Source organism: Mesocricetus auratus, unplaced genomic scaffold (genome assembly GCF_017639785.1).
Source record: "Mesocricetus auratus isolate SY011 unplaced genomic scaffold, BCM_Maur_2.0 Super-Scaffold_100010, whole genome shotgun sequence".
In the NCBI taxonomy this organism is placed as follows: domain Eukaryota; kingdom Metazoa; phylum Chordata; class Mammalia; order Rodentia; family Cricetidae; genus Mesocricetus; species Mesocricetus auratus.
This window is the reverse complement of record NW_024429194.1, coordinates 21304993-21316918: the sequence shown is the minus strand read 5'-3', so window position 1 is coordinate 21316918 and position 11926 is coordinate 21304993. Positions and strand designations below refer to the sequence as shown.

At 48.7% G+C, this 11926-nt stretch overlaps 1 long non-coding RNA gene across 1 annotated transcript; it reads right to left on the bottom strand.

Annotated features, from left to right (window-relative positions):
• Window positions 1-7388: 7388 nt before the first annotated feature.
• LOC121142745 lies at window positions 7389-11686 on the bottom strand. Its single transcript, XR_005879829.1, has 2 exons — window positions 11164-11686; window positions 7389-8972 (listed from the first exon to the last, which is right to left on the bottom strand). It is a non-coding gene; the product is annotated as an uncharacterized LOC121142745 (long non-coding RNA).
• Between the last annotated feature and the right edge of the window lie 240 nt (window positions 11687-11926).

Here is an 11926-nt window from a genome sequence, read left to right as displayed (position 1 = left end):
AGCACTGCTTTACATAGTGCAGGCCTCTAATAAGAGACCAATCCAACAAGAACCTGCTGGTCAATGAGGCCATAAACCACAGAGACAGACAGAGGAAGAAGAGGACACAGGCAGACAGGCAGAGAGCATGTCCTCATAGGAGCCAGGAGGCAGTGCCCCAGAGCACTCAGCATGGGAGCAAGGGGCAGAGATGTGGACCTAGATCTAAAGACTTGTCACAAGTCTCATATGGCGTGCTAAAACCAGGTGACAGTCTTTTGGAATGTCCTCAGGCCCAAGCATAACCTATAGCAGGACACACCACTCCTTTGTGTTTCTGAAACCTGGAGTCTGTCCCTACCATCTACGGCCCTGCTGCTCAACATAGGTTGGGGTACATGCCCCAAAGGACCCCTGCACAGGTCACCCTGGGAGCTCTCTAGAAGCAACAACCACACAGGCCTTGAGCTCAGTCCCTCTCTGCCCACTGTGCCTCCCTCTCTCCTGTGGACTGCAGCTTCTGGAGTAGTGACCTTGGCTCGGGCCTCACATTCCTTTAGGTGATTCAAAGTAGTTACCCACCAGCTCCTCAGCCTCATCCTGGCTGTGCAACTGGCCCCACACTAGTGGCCATGCAAGTCTTTTCTCTGGCACCTGCCCACTCGTGGTACCACAGTTCGTGTCTGTGGCTTAGAGAAGACATTGTGGACAATGAGGTACTTCATTGAAAAAATTAGCCAAGGGGAAAAGCTCAAACAAATGAAAAGGCGACAGTCTGCACCTGCTTCACTGTTTAAAGGGTAGAGGGTCTCAGCAGTTCCTGGCTCATACATGAATTAAATGCTGACTGCTCGCACATGCTGTATGCAGAGGCAGTCAAAGGCAGTCATTCTTATTATCTCGACCATCACGCCGCAGTCTTTTTGACCTGCTATAATGGTGGCTTAGAAACATCCTACATTTACTTCCTACAGTCCTGGAGGCTGTAATGAAGGAGGTGTAGTTGGAGTCTGGGGAGGGTTCACTTCCCGGTTCACAGAGGAGGCTTCCGGTTCACAGTGTGTTCAGATGACTAGAGATGGAAACTCCAGTCTCCTCGGAGGACTTTCAGCCTCCAGGACTTAACACTTCTCCAAGGCCAGACCTCCTAATATCATTATCACTCTGCATGTCCTTGTCATTTCGTAAGCTCCTAAAGTGATTTTGGGGGTTGTCCCTTGGGTGAGGCTAACCAGCACTTAGGAGACCGTGGGCTTTGTTCTCATACTGGTTCTTCTCACTCAGCACAGATGCAGTAAACACCAGGGCTGTATCCAGACCCAGCTGGGAGGAAGGGAAGGAATTCTGCAGACAGGGGAGGAGGGATGACAGACAGAGGTGGTGTGTGAAGAGGCGGGAGAAGCTGGTTATCTCCAGGCCTGGGGTGGCAAGGCCTGAGGGAGAGAGGGCTGGGTTTGTTCAGTCTCCTCTCTATGTGGGTGGTGAGGGCAGCTGCAACCCTGAGGCCTGCATGTGGGTGGCTCCTGGCTTCAAGGAGAAAAAGTTGCCCCACAAGAAAGGGAGGAGGGGAGGGAGAAAAGGGAAGCTGGGAAAGGCCGGGGTTGGAAGAAGGCGAGAGGCCTGGTGAGGTTGCCTCCATGACCTGAGAACACCAGGCTCTGTCAGCTCCCTTTCTGCCGACGCTGAGATAGATGCTTTCAGAATAGTCTCTTGCCTTCTCCCCTCACGGCCTGACCAGCCTCACACTGGAGGTGAAGGATTACCCTAGCACCCGGTAGGAACAATGATAATGAACGACGGGACTGGAGAGATAGCTCAGTCAACAGAGCATGAGTTTGATTCCGAGAAACTATGACAAAAAGCCAGGCATGGTGGCACGTGCTTGTAGTACCACCACTGGGGAGGTTGACACAGGAGGATCCCTGGGGCCTGCTGGCTCCCTCGCCCAGCCTGCTCAGCAAAATTCAGGTGAGTGAGAGATTCTTATCTCAGAAAAGGTGGGTGGCACCTGCAGAATGACACCTGAGGTTGTTCTCTGGTATGCGCTGCCATGCATGTGTGGTACACATGCTCCCTTTCTCTCTCTGTCTCTGTCTCTCTGTCTCTCTGTCTCACACACACACACACACACACACACACACACACACACATACACACACACACACACGTGCAGGCTCTCCTGTTCATAGTGCTGTTGGTTTTATTGCCCTCTGTTTGAGCCAGCTAAGGAGGCCTGCTAAGTAGAGGATTGCCTGTCAGTTCACAAAATGTCATAGATGACTAGAGGGTGTCTTTGATAAGTCTGTCCCTAAAACAAATTTCATCCAATAAGTATAATCCAAAAGAATAGTAAGAAGAAAGGAATTTCTGTCTACCTCTCTTTCCTAAAGTTGTTGTTTTATTACTATTGTTAGTGTTGCATGTTAGGTTTTTGCAGATTTCATACATGTCTACAGTGTATTCTGGGTACCTTCTCCCCATTCCTATCAAGCTCCCTTCTTCCTCCCTGTCACTTTCCCAGGTTCATGACTTCTGGATTTATTGTGAGACTCCTTTGTTTACCAGAGCCATCTGTATGGCTGTCTTTGGAGCCTGGTGGGGTCACCAGTAGGAAACAGTTGAAGACAGTAACTCTCCTTTCCATGAATTTATCCCTAGGAAATAGTTCAGCAGTGAGAAGCAGGTGTGTGGGGACCCTCCTCTATCCCCCCACTATGCTGTTGATGGGCCTATTATTATGCAAACCCAGAGTGGGCATCTGGAGTTGTCCATGATGGCAATGGCTGGGTCTGTCCCAGAAGATGGCATCTCTCACCCATCTGCCCATCTTCTGGCTCTGACAGTCCCTTCCCATAGAATCACATCTGTCTCCACAGCTTTGATGGAATCTGTAGGCTCTGCCTCCATAATCGTGATTGAATGGAAATTTGATCCATCTTCAAGAAAAAAATGAGCTACTTTTTGAGAGAACATTCTGCTAAGAATCCAACTTCTGAGGGAGGAAATGGCCCGCTGCTTAGCCCCAAATGGCTTTGTCCATGATTAGATTTCAGTGTGAAAAATTGGGGCAGCCTGTTCAAGGCAAGAAGATGAAAATGGGAAATCACAATGACCTGGGTAATTATAGGTAAGTCACCAAGCACCCCTGAGCCCTGTGTCCCCATGTGGGACTAGAGGAATGCAGAGTATGTGGCTTCCTGGTGCTGACCCATTCAGATTACTCTCTCCCAAGGTCTCAGTCCACTGGGAACATGAGGGCACGACAGAGCAGTGCCAGCCCTGTTCCCACATCCCATGCATGTGCCATCCTGGCTCTGTGGAGTCACATATGACCCTGTCCCTGGTGAAGTAACACCATTCTCGCCACGCCTTCCTGTCTTCCTCTTTGCCTTCTCTTTCTTAACTCTGAGGATCACAAGAGTCAGTGGCAAAGAATGAAACAACAACCAAGTTGCTTTGTCCCTTGTTGGTTGCAAGCTCCAGTGGCAAAGGGCTGGGGCAGTCTGCTGAGGCTTGAGTTTGGGATGCTACTCCTAGGCTTACGTATTTGAACACTTGATTGCTAGCCGGCGACCCTGTTTGGGGAAGTTGTGAAGCCTTTAGGAACCAGAACCTCCAAAAGGAAGTGGGTCCCTGAAGGCGGGGCTTGAGTTTTTATAGGCAGTCCTATCTCCTGCCACTCTCTGCTTCCTGATCACAGATGCCTTGTGATCAACCAGCCACCTGTTCTGCCACCACACCCCCCCTGCCTGCTACCGTGCTGTCCCTCCATGATGGACTGTGTCCCTTGGAAACCGTGAGCCAAATGAACCCTTCCTAAGTTGCTTTTGTCAGGGTATTTTAACATGGACATGAGGAAGGGACTATGACGTAGTTGCACTCCCTGGTGTGTCCCCACACTTAGCTCTGTGCACCTCACAAAGAGAAGTCACACACTGAACAAACACTGCACATAAGTGCTCATATTTGCATGTACATCTGAGTGAATCTTGGAGGGGCATGTAGCTGGACAGCCGCACACAGCCCATCATTCTCCTCTGTGTCCCTGGGCTCTACTGATAAGGAATATTCAGGAATCCCTCACCCCCTCCTCCCCTTCTGTCTGCTCCAAATACAGACATGCTCCTTAGGAAGAAAGAGAAGTGTAAGTGAGAGGCACTTGTTTTTTGGGTTTTTCATTTTGCTTGTGTTTGCTGACAAATCCAACATGTCTGAACATGTCAAGAACTTCAGTCTTCTAGGGGAAGGGACTCTTTTGTTCACCATGTCCATGCTCGCCATGATGGTATTTCCTGTGCCTGCACCAGCAGATCTTTCTCCAGGGGTGTGGACATGTCACCCAACTTTCCGTGGGCATTGGGCTCTTCCTACAGCTGATGGGGCAGTCCCCCACAAACATTCTCATCATTACATGCATTACTTCCTGTCAGTCACCTACTCACGTGATTGATTGCCCACGTGAAAGGGTGTGGCAGACATCGCTGGGACCCTAAGTGGGGTGAAGGTAGGTCCACCAAAGCAAATTGAACAAAGAGGGAAAGGGAAGAGAAGAAAAGAAGAGATGGGGAGGAGGGGAAGGAGGAGGGAAAGGAAGAAGGGGACAAGATGGAAGGAGAGAAGAGGGAGAAGGGGGAGGAAGGAACTGGAGGGGGGGGAAACGGAAGAGTGGGAGAGGACGGCGAGGAAACCAGTTAGCATACTCATGAGCGCACATACTCATCTTACTTTGTAAAGCAGACATTTCAAAGCTGCTGTCGTCACAGTGATGAAATGTACGTTATATTATTTTCAACTACAGCCACGATGCTGGATAAATTTCAAAAGAAAAAGTAATTCCTCCCATTTAACTGAATCTCTGTGCCCTTTGACCAAGGTCTTCCCATACCCAACCCCCAGCCTGGGGTGATCGCCCTTCTGCTCTCAGCTCTACTGAGGTCGACTGTTTTAGGTTCCACACTCAAGTGAGCACCGGCAGTATTTGTCCTTTCTTGTCTTTAAATGTTTTCCACCTCCACTGCATAGTTACCACTGTCAAGACTGTTCCTTTTGTAGCTGAATAGTGTCTCCCTGTTCTGTGTGCAGCCACATTTTCGTCATCCATCCCTCCCTCCTTAGGTGACATCCATAGCTTGCCGCTGTGACTGTCTCTCCTGTTTCAGTTCTGATGCAGATATGCCCAAACTACACTTGTAGAGGCTTAGAATCATGCTGTGTGTGCATGCATGTGTACATGTGTGTGCTTAGGTATATGTGAACACCTGTCCATGTATCCCATAACTGTAATGTTTCAGCAAGCACAATCTTGTGTTCCTCTGTGCCTTAAAAACATTCTGAATAGTTGTGTGTGCTAAATCTTGAATTTGCTGCCGCTGTGACTCATTCCTCCTTATGAGGCATTTGGGAACTTTGCATATTTTTCCATCTTAAGTAAGCTGCCAGGAATGTCTTTCCAGATCAACCTTTGTTATTCAACTTGGAATGAAGTCATTGGGTCAGAGGGCATTTACAATTTAAGCCATACTGTGCTTAGAGTGAGCCGCTCAAGCACAATAGGTTATTTCCAAGAGATGCAAATCCAATTGTCTTTGGGGGGCTGGAAAACGTCTCCCAGGGGTGACCATAGGAGGTGGCTGTGTCTACGGCACTTATTCATCTACACAGAGGTGCACACACCTTTTAAATGTCTCCTTTAAAACAGCCTGAGCACCTTAGCCATCCCCACCCTCCACTCCTCCTCCACTGACTGGAACTACTGTTGGGTTCAGCAGAAATGCCAGCCATGAGCTGATCCAGAGGCAGCACTCAACCTCCAGGCAGCACACAGCTGACCACAGGCTACAGCAACCAGAAAAGAAATGAGTACAAAGACAGATAGGAGAATGTCACAAAGGATGACGTGGAGAATGACAAGCTCAGTCCAGGCATTAAGCTTCCAGTCCTATACACCAGGCACTTTATCAACAGCAGAGTTCTGGCCTCCTTTGGCCCTGAATGTAAAAATTATTGCGATCCATCTTCACAATAAACTCCTGCAGAAGAGAAGTGTGAGTCACCTTCTCTCCACCACCCCAGCACTGTCCCTATGTCCTCTCCACAGAGGGTTCTGCTTACCCTTGTATTACAGCCCTGGCGTCTTTCTTCCATCTGAAGCACCAGTCTGGACTCTTTCTGTTGGCCACACCATGCACCAGTCCTCAAGGCCTGCAACACTTCCTATGATGTAACACGTCGCCAGAGTCTTCCAAGTAGTCATGCTCGCTTACATGTTCCCATGGTGCTGAGCACACACCTGTTGTGCAGTTATCATGACAGTACGTGTGGAGAGTGGCTTTACACATATTCAGAGTATCTCCAGGTACAAGCCGATTGAGGTGGAATATGCCTCACTCATGCCCCATACTAATACTACCCGAGTGAGTAAGTTATCCAGTGACAGCTAATTGGACATGCACATACGTGTGTGCTCACCTGAGTACATGCATAGACATGGCACTCCCTCAAACAATATTTTCCTGAGCTACTCATGGAGAATGGGCTGCTCAGGGTGATTTTCCAAAAATTAACTCTTGCCTGAACCCAGCTCTGCCTCATCACATCAGGATCAGAGTGGAAACCTGTGTCTGTGACGCTAAGGAAGACCAATGACTTCTAAGAAGCCTAAAGACACAGCCCCAGGCTCATATTCCTTCCTGACTGTTGGCAGATGGAACCAAGGAAAAGTCTGAGACCACAGATCAGCCACCACAGCTGCTATGAAATGTCACCTACATACCATCAGGACCTCTGACCTGGGAGATTTGTTTAAACTTAACCTCTTTCTCCTGTTCCTAAAGCCTATGGATAGGTACTGATAGACACTGAGCCCAGGATTCCCTTCTACACCACTTCCCATAGGACAGTCACTGCATCAAGACATCAGAGACTTTTGTCAAGTCAACACAGAAGCTTTCTGTGTTATGGCCACCATCTCACAGCTCAGCTGTGAGCTACCCTGATGGCCATCCTGCGTGTTGTTTCCTCTCTGAATTTTTTCTTGTGGTGTGGTCAAGACACGGCCCTCTTGATTCTGACCCATGGTTTAGCCTCTTCTTAGCTCTCTGAGGGCTTTAGCTGCTAACTGTATCAGCAGAATGTCTCTGAAGACAGGAAGCACTCAGCCTCTCCAGATAACCACAGGAAGTCACTAGATGTGAGTAAGGATGGGGTTCAGGACATGGCAGGATTCTGGGTCCTGCAAGAACAGGGTTGGCTCCCAGAGTGAGAGAGCATCATCTCCCAAGAGTTTTGTAGCACACTTTCTTTTTCTACCCTGAACATGGTTGGATAAATGTGACAACTCAGAGAGAGAACAATGTTCTCAGGGCAGCACAAGCAGTGCTTGATGGAAGAGTGGTCCTCAGACTTTAGAGCACAGTAAAACAAGTTTAATAAGGTGTCTGGCTCAAAACAAATCAATAGCTTTGCTTTGTACCAACACTGACCTGGAGGAAAATGTCACAGGAGGAGAATTCCATGCCCCAACCCAACAACCAAGACAATAATATCCAGGGCCATTTCCCAGGAGGTATGTGAACTCCTTGATGAGCTCTGCACAGCCTAAGAGGTCAGAGAAGACGTATCTTGTTCCTTAAGAACAACAGACATTAAAGTTCCCATGGCCCAGATGTGTCTGTGTTCCCTGTACCAAATCCAGGTCTCATTGTGCTCAGCTGCTCTGGTGTCTGTGTTCCCGTGCCATGGGACTGTGTCCCATCCCTGCTGTGTTCTCATAGACATCCAAGTTTCTGGAACCCAGCAGGGTCTACAAATATTGTCTGAGTTAATGGGTGAAGATGATTAAGATGAGGATGAATCTATGCTGACAATAATTGGACCTCCAGGAAATCCGAGGTTAAAGCTATGGAATGCAAAGAATGGTTTCGAACCCCAGTGGCTCTGAGTGTTTAAATCTTTATACTCAGCCATTGTTCCTGCCCTGGGGTAGAAAGAAGTGGCAGCGAATGCTTCGAAGATTGCTGTGATGATAGAAGGCTCCTCTGACTTTTCTTTAAAGTGGTGCTAGGGTGAATGGGGCTCTTCACAATGTTCTAGAGGCTTCCTCCAGGCATGGTAATGCATCCTGAACTGCAGTGTCGATTAATTGACAATGTAGTGAAAGAGACACTTTTTATCTGAAGCTAAAACAACTCAATGACAGCAGCTCTTCCGGCCTTCTTAGGTTGCTGGAGTCGCAGTGTGATCCCACAGCCCTTCTGGATTAGGAAAGAAGCAGCTACTCAGATTAGAAGCCCCACCACTCAGAGAAGCCCAGAATGTAGTGGGGAGTGAGAAACACACACACAGAGAAAGACAGACAGACAAAGGCACACACACACACACACACACACACACACACACACACACACAGTCAGAGAGACACAGACACAGACAGACAAACAGATGGACAGGCAGACAGACATAGAGTTTTGCATGTACAAAGGGGAGCTCTGAAGCAAATCAGATGATGGGCACAGGAGTCAGGAGGTGGTTGATGAGTTTAGGATCCAGAAGTTGGAGGGCTCCATTAAGTGGATACTGAGTTGTGTCACACGGGAGAAGGGGACCTCCACACGCAGTTCTGAGCAGAGGGTGGGAAGCAGCTGTGGGGGAGGTTTGGGGTTCTGCGGAAAGTCAATTGTGATATGAAGAGATCTCCAGGAGACTTGAGGAGGGCTTGAAACAAGAGGACATCTTGGTGAACCCTGTAAGGAGGTCCCAAGAGGGTGCATCTGATGCGGAGGCCACCCGAACCAGTAGGACAGACCACCCCTGTTGCTCAGAAGCCTGAAGCATGTGACTTGGAACTAACTCATCCACAAGTCAACTAAAAACATGCAAGGAAGGAATATAAATGCTGAATCAGGAAATGTGGCTGTGTGAGCAATGAGGAGAAGGTTTGAGGGAGAGCATGGCCATGCCCTCGGCTGGGCTTGTCAGGACTCTGGAGGGCAAATCTGTAAGCAAAAGACAGAGATAACTTGTTCTCATATACAACAATTAGACCACATTGATTGAACGAGAAAGGGACTTTCTCAGTAACACAAGCCCCCTTGTCACCCACAGTGGAAGTGGAGGCAGGGAAGGTGAGAGTCCATTACAGGAGCCAGTGTCCATGCACGGGTAAGATGCCCTTAGCTTTGTGACGAGCGATGTTAATTGTCAACTCAATGAGCTCTGGAATCACCTGGGGTGTGGGACTCTGAGTATGCTTGTAGGGGATCATCCAGGCCAGCGTTCTCAACCTGTGGGGGTTAAATGACCCTTTCATAGGGGTCGCATACCAAATATTTACATTATGATGCATAGCAGTAACAAAATTAGTTATGAAGTAGCAATGAAAATAATTTTATGGTTGGGGTTCACTACACCACGTGTCACAGTATTAGGAAGGTTGAGAACCACTGCTCTAGACAATGTTAACTGAGGTGAGAAGACCCGTCTTAGATGTAGGCAGAGCCACCCCCTGACAGGACTCCAGGGCTGTATAAAATGGAGGATCTGGTTGAGTGCAAGCAGTAACACTTTCTCTCTTGACTGGATATGATGTAACCAGCTGCCTCACACTGCTGCTCCGCAAATTCTCCGCTAAAAATAAACCCTTTCTTTCTAAGTTGCTTCAGTCAGGGCACTTTCTCACAGCAACAGACACGAAACCAAGGCAGCCCTATTCTTCCCATTACCAGGACCTCTCCCCGCCTCGCAAGCTGATGAAACAACCACGGAGTCTATAAAGGGCCCTGAGCAGCCTGCTTCAGCGTGAAAGTGGTGCTCAAAGGATCCAAAGCCAGGGAGAAATGAGAAACCTAATAGGATTTGGAAGTTCTGAGGAGCACCCGAGTGGTAATATTTAGGACTTCGCTAAACGGAATTTTCTGGCTCCTTGGATTCAGTCATGCAGGCAGAGCGTGGCTTATGCAGTTAAGCACTCCTTAAGTGGGTCTGAAAAGACTCTTGACTTAGAGTTTACTGATTTAAGAGACATTGAAGTGTACTGTCAACACGAGGCTGCGTCGAGTGAGGATGGTGTCCAAAAGATAGAGAGAAAATCTTAGCTGCTATTGCTCTTCCTGTGACACCCAAAGTGGCGCGGATGTTTCTATTATCGTGAAAGTGGGGAGCTAAAATGCTCTCAAGCACAAACTACCAAGTTTAGAGGGGTGCTGATCGATAAAACTGGGGTGCTACGGACACATTCTGCTAAGCCAGTCACTGCTCAGGACAGGGTGGAGATGACAGCCATGATGGATGCCACATCTCTGAACACAGCGTCTTGGTGGAGAGTGGCCTGAAGCCCACTGCCCAGTTTGACACTGTCAGCCGGATCCACTATGGCTCCCAACACAGACATTAGAGGAATAGAGGACGCCACAGACACATGTCTTCCATCTACAGTAAAACCACCTTCTTCTCCAGTCCCACAGCTTCAGGAAGCAAATGGGAGCTTCTGGAAAAGAACCTTGTGTCCCTCGGAGTGTGGTTCTAGAGACAGGAATACAGGATCATTCTTTTTAAATTAAACACACATGCACATGAATACATATGCGTGTATACACACTCAGTGAAAGTTTAGATGTCAGGGAGGCTAAAATAACAGACAGACAACAAACTTGGGGTGGTTAGCCTAGAGACTCGAAGGACAGAGGGTCATATTTCTGTTTGTTTCTCCTCCCTCCCCCTCTCTGTCCCTCTCTGTCCCTTTCTCCTCCTTGCTCTGTGTTTCTGACTCTCCCTCCCTCCTTTTCTGCCCCCTTTTCTTTCTCATGCGTACACACATGAACTCCTAACATACTCATGGACACCAGCTTGACTCGAAAAGTGCACCACAGTCCACATACAAAATACAGCTGAGCTAGAGATGCAAAGTTCCTGCTGCTGCTCTCTTTCGGGACACGGACACAAACGACACAGGAAGCACAGGCCTTACACTCACCCCACAGCTGGCTGCCCCCCAACATGGTGTCCACAAGCCTCAAGTGCCTGCTCAGACTGCGGCATGCATGTGAGGTGTGCTGGGGTGGAAAATCCAGTTAGCAGCGGCTCATATTTGTTATATAGCGAAATAGCGATATTCTGAATGAACTATAATGTGCTACTCAGGCTAAACAAGTCTATCCCGTTTCCCCAGGTGTCCATCGTAATACTCACAATCACACATACGGCCCACGTTCTGTTCCGGTTGGAGGTGTCTAGAAACATTCGGTCCTTTGTGTTGAGACTTCCCTAACTGAGCCAAGTGTGTTTTGTAGGTTTGAGGTCCTCGGAAAGCAGAGCAGGACGAAATCAGCCACCAGCACAGCCACTGGAGGCTCAGTGTGTTTGGTTAGATGATGGGAGTGCACATCCCTTTCCACGGTTCCTTTGTTTCTTAGACACCTCAAGCTGTGACCTAAAGGAAATGGTGAACAATCATTACTCGTTTCCAAGGCGATGGCAACACGTAAGCGTACAGTCCTTTGAGTGGCAGAGCCGTAAACCCGGAAGCCATCAAATCTCTCTATCCTATAACGTGCAAGGATGACTGAAGGTAATGTATTTGCCAACGCCACAGGGCCGTGGGCTCAGACTGTGGGTGCAGCCGCATGTAGCCAGCCGCCTCTCAGATACATCAGCCGGCTGAAGAATCCGCACAGCATTCCCATTTGACACAAGCCCATTTTCCACATGTGACCCATTTTTCTGCGGGAAGTCAATTTAGGGAAGGAAGGCAATGAAAGCCTGGGCTGGGAAATTCATTGCCTTTCACTCAGAATGCTTCAAGTGGGACACGGCTGTGGAAACGCAGTCTTGCTTCTCACAATGCAGGAAGCACCAGGACTGGGGCTGTTCACCTGGCTGTTCACCTGGCCGACGGGAAGACTGGAGAGATGCCGTTTTCAGCGGGAGCTTGTCCTGAAAAGCCTGTGACCTA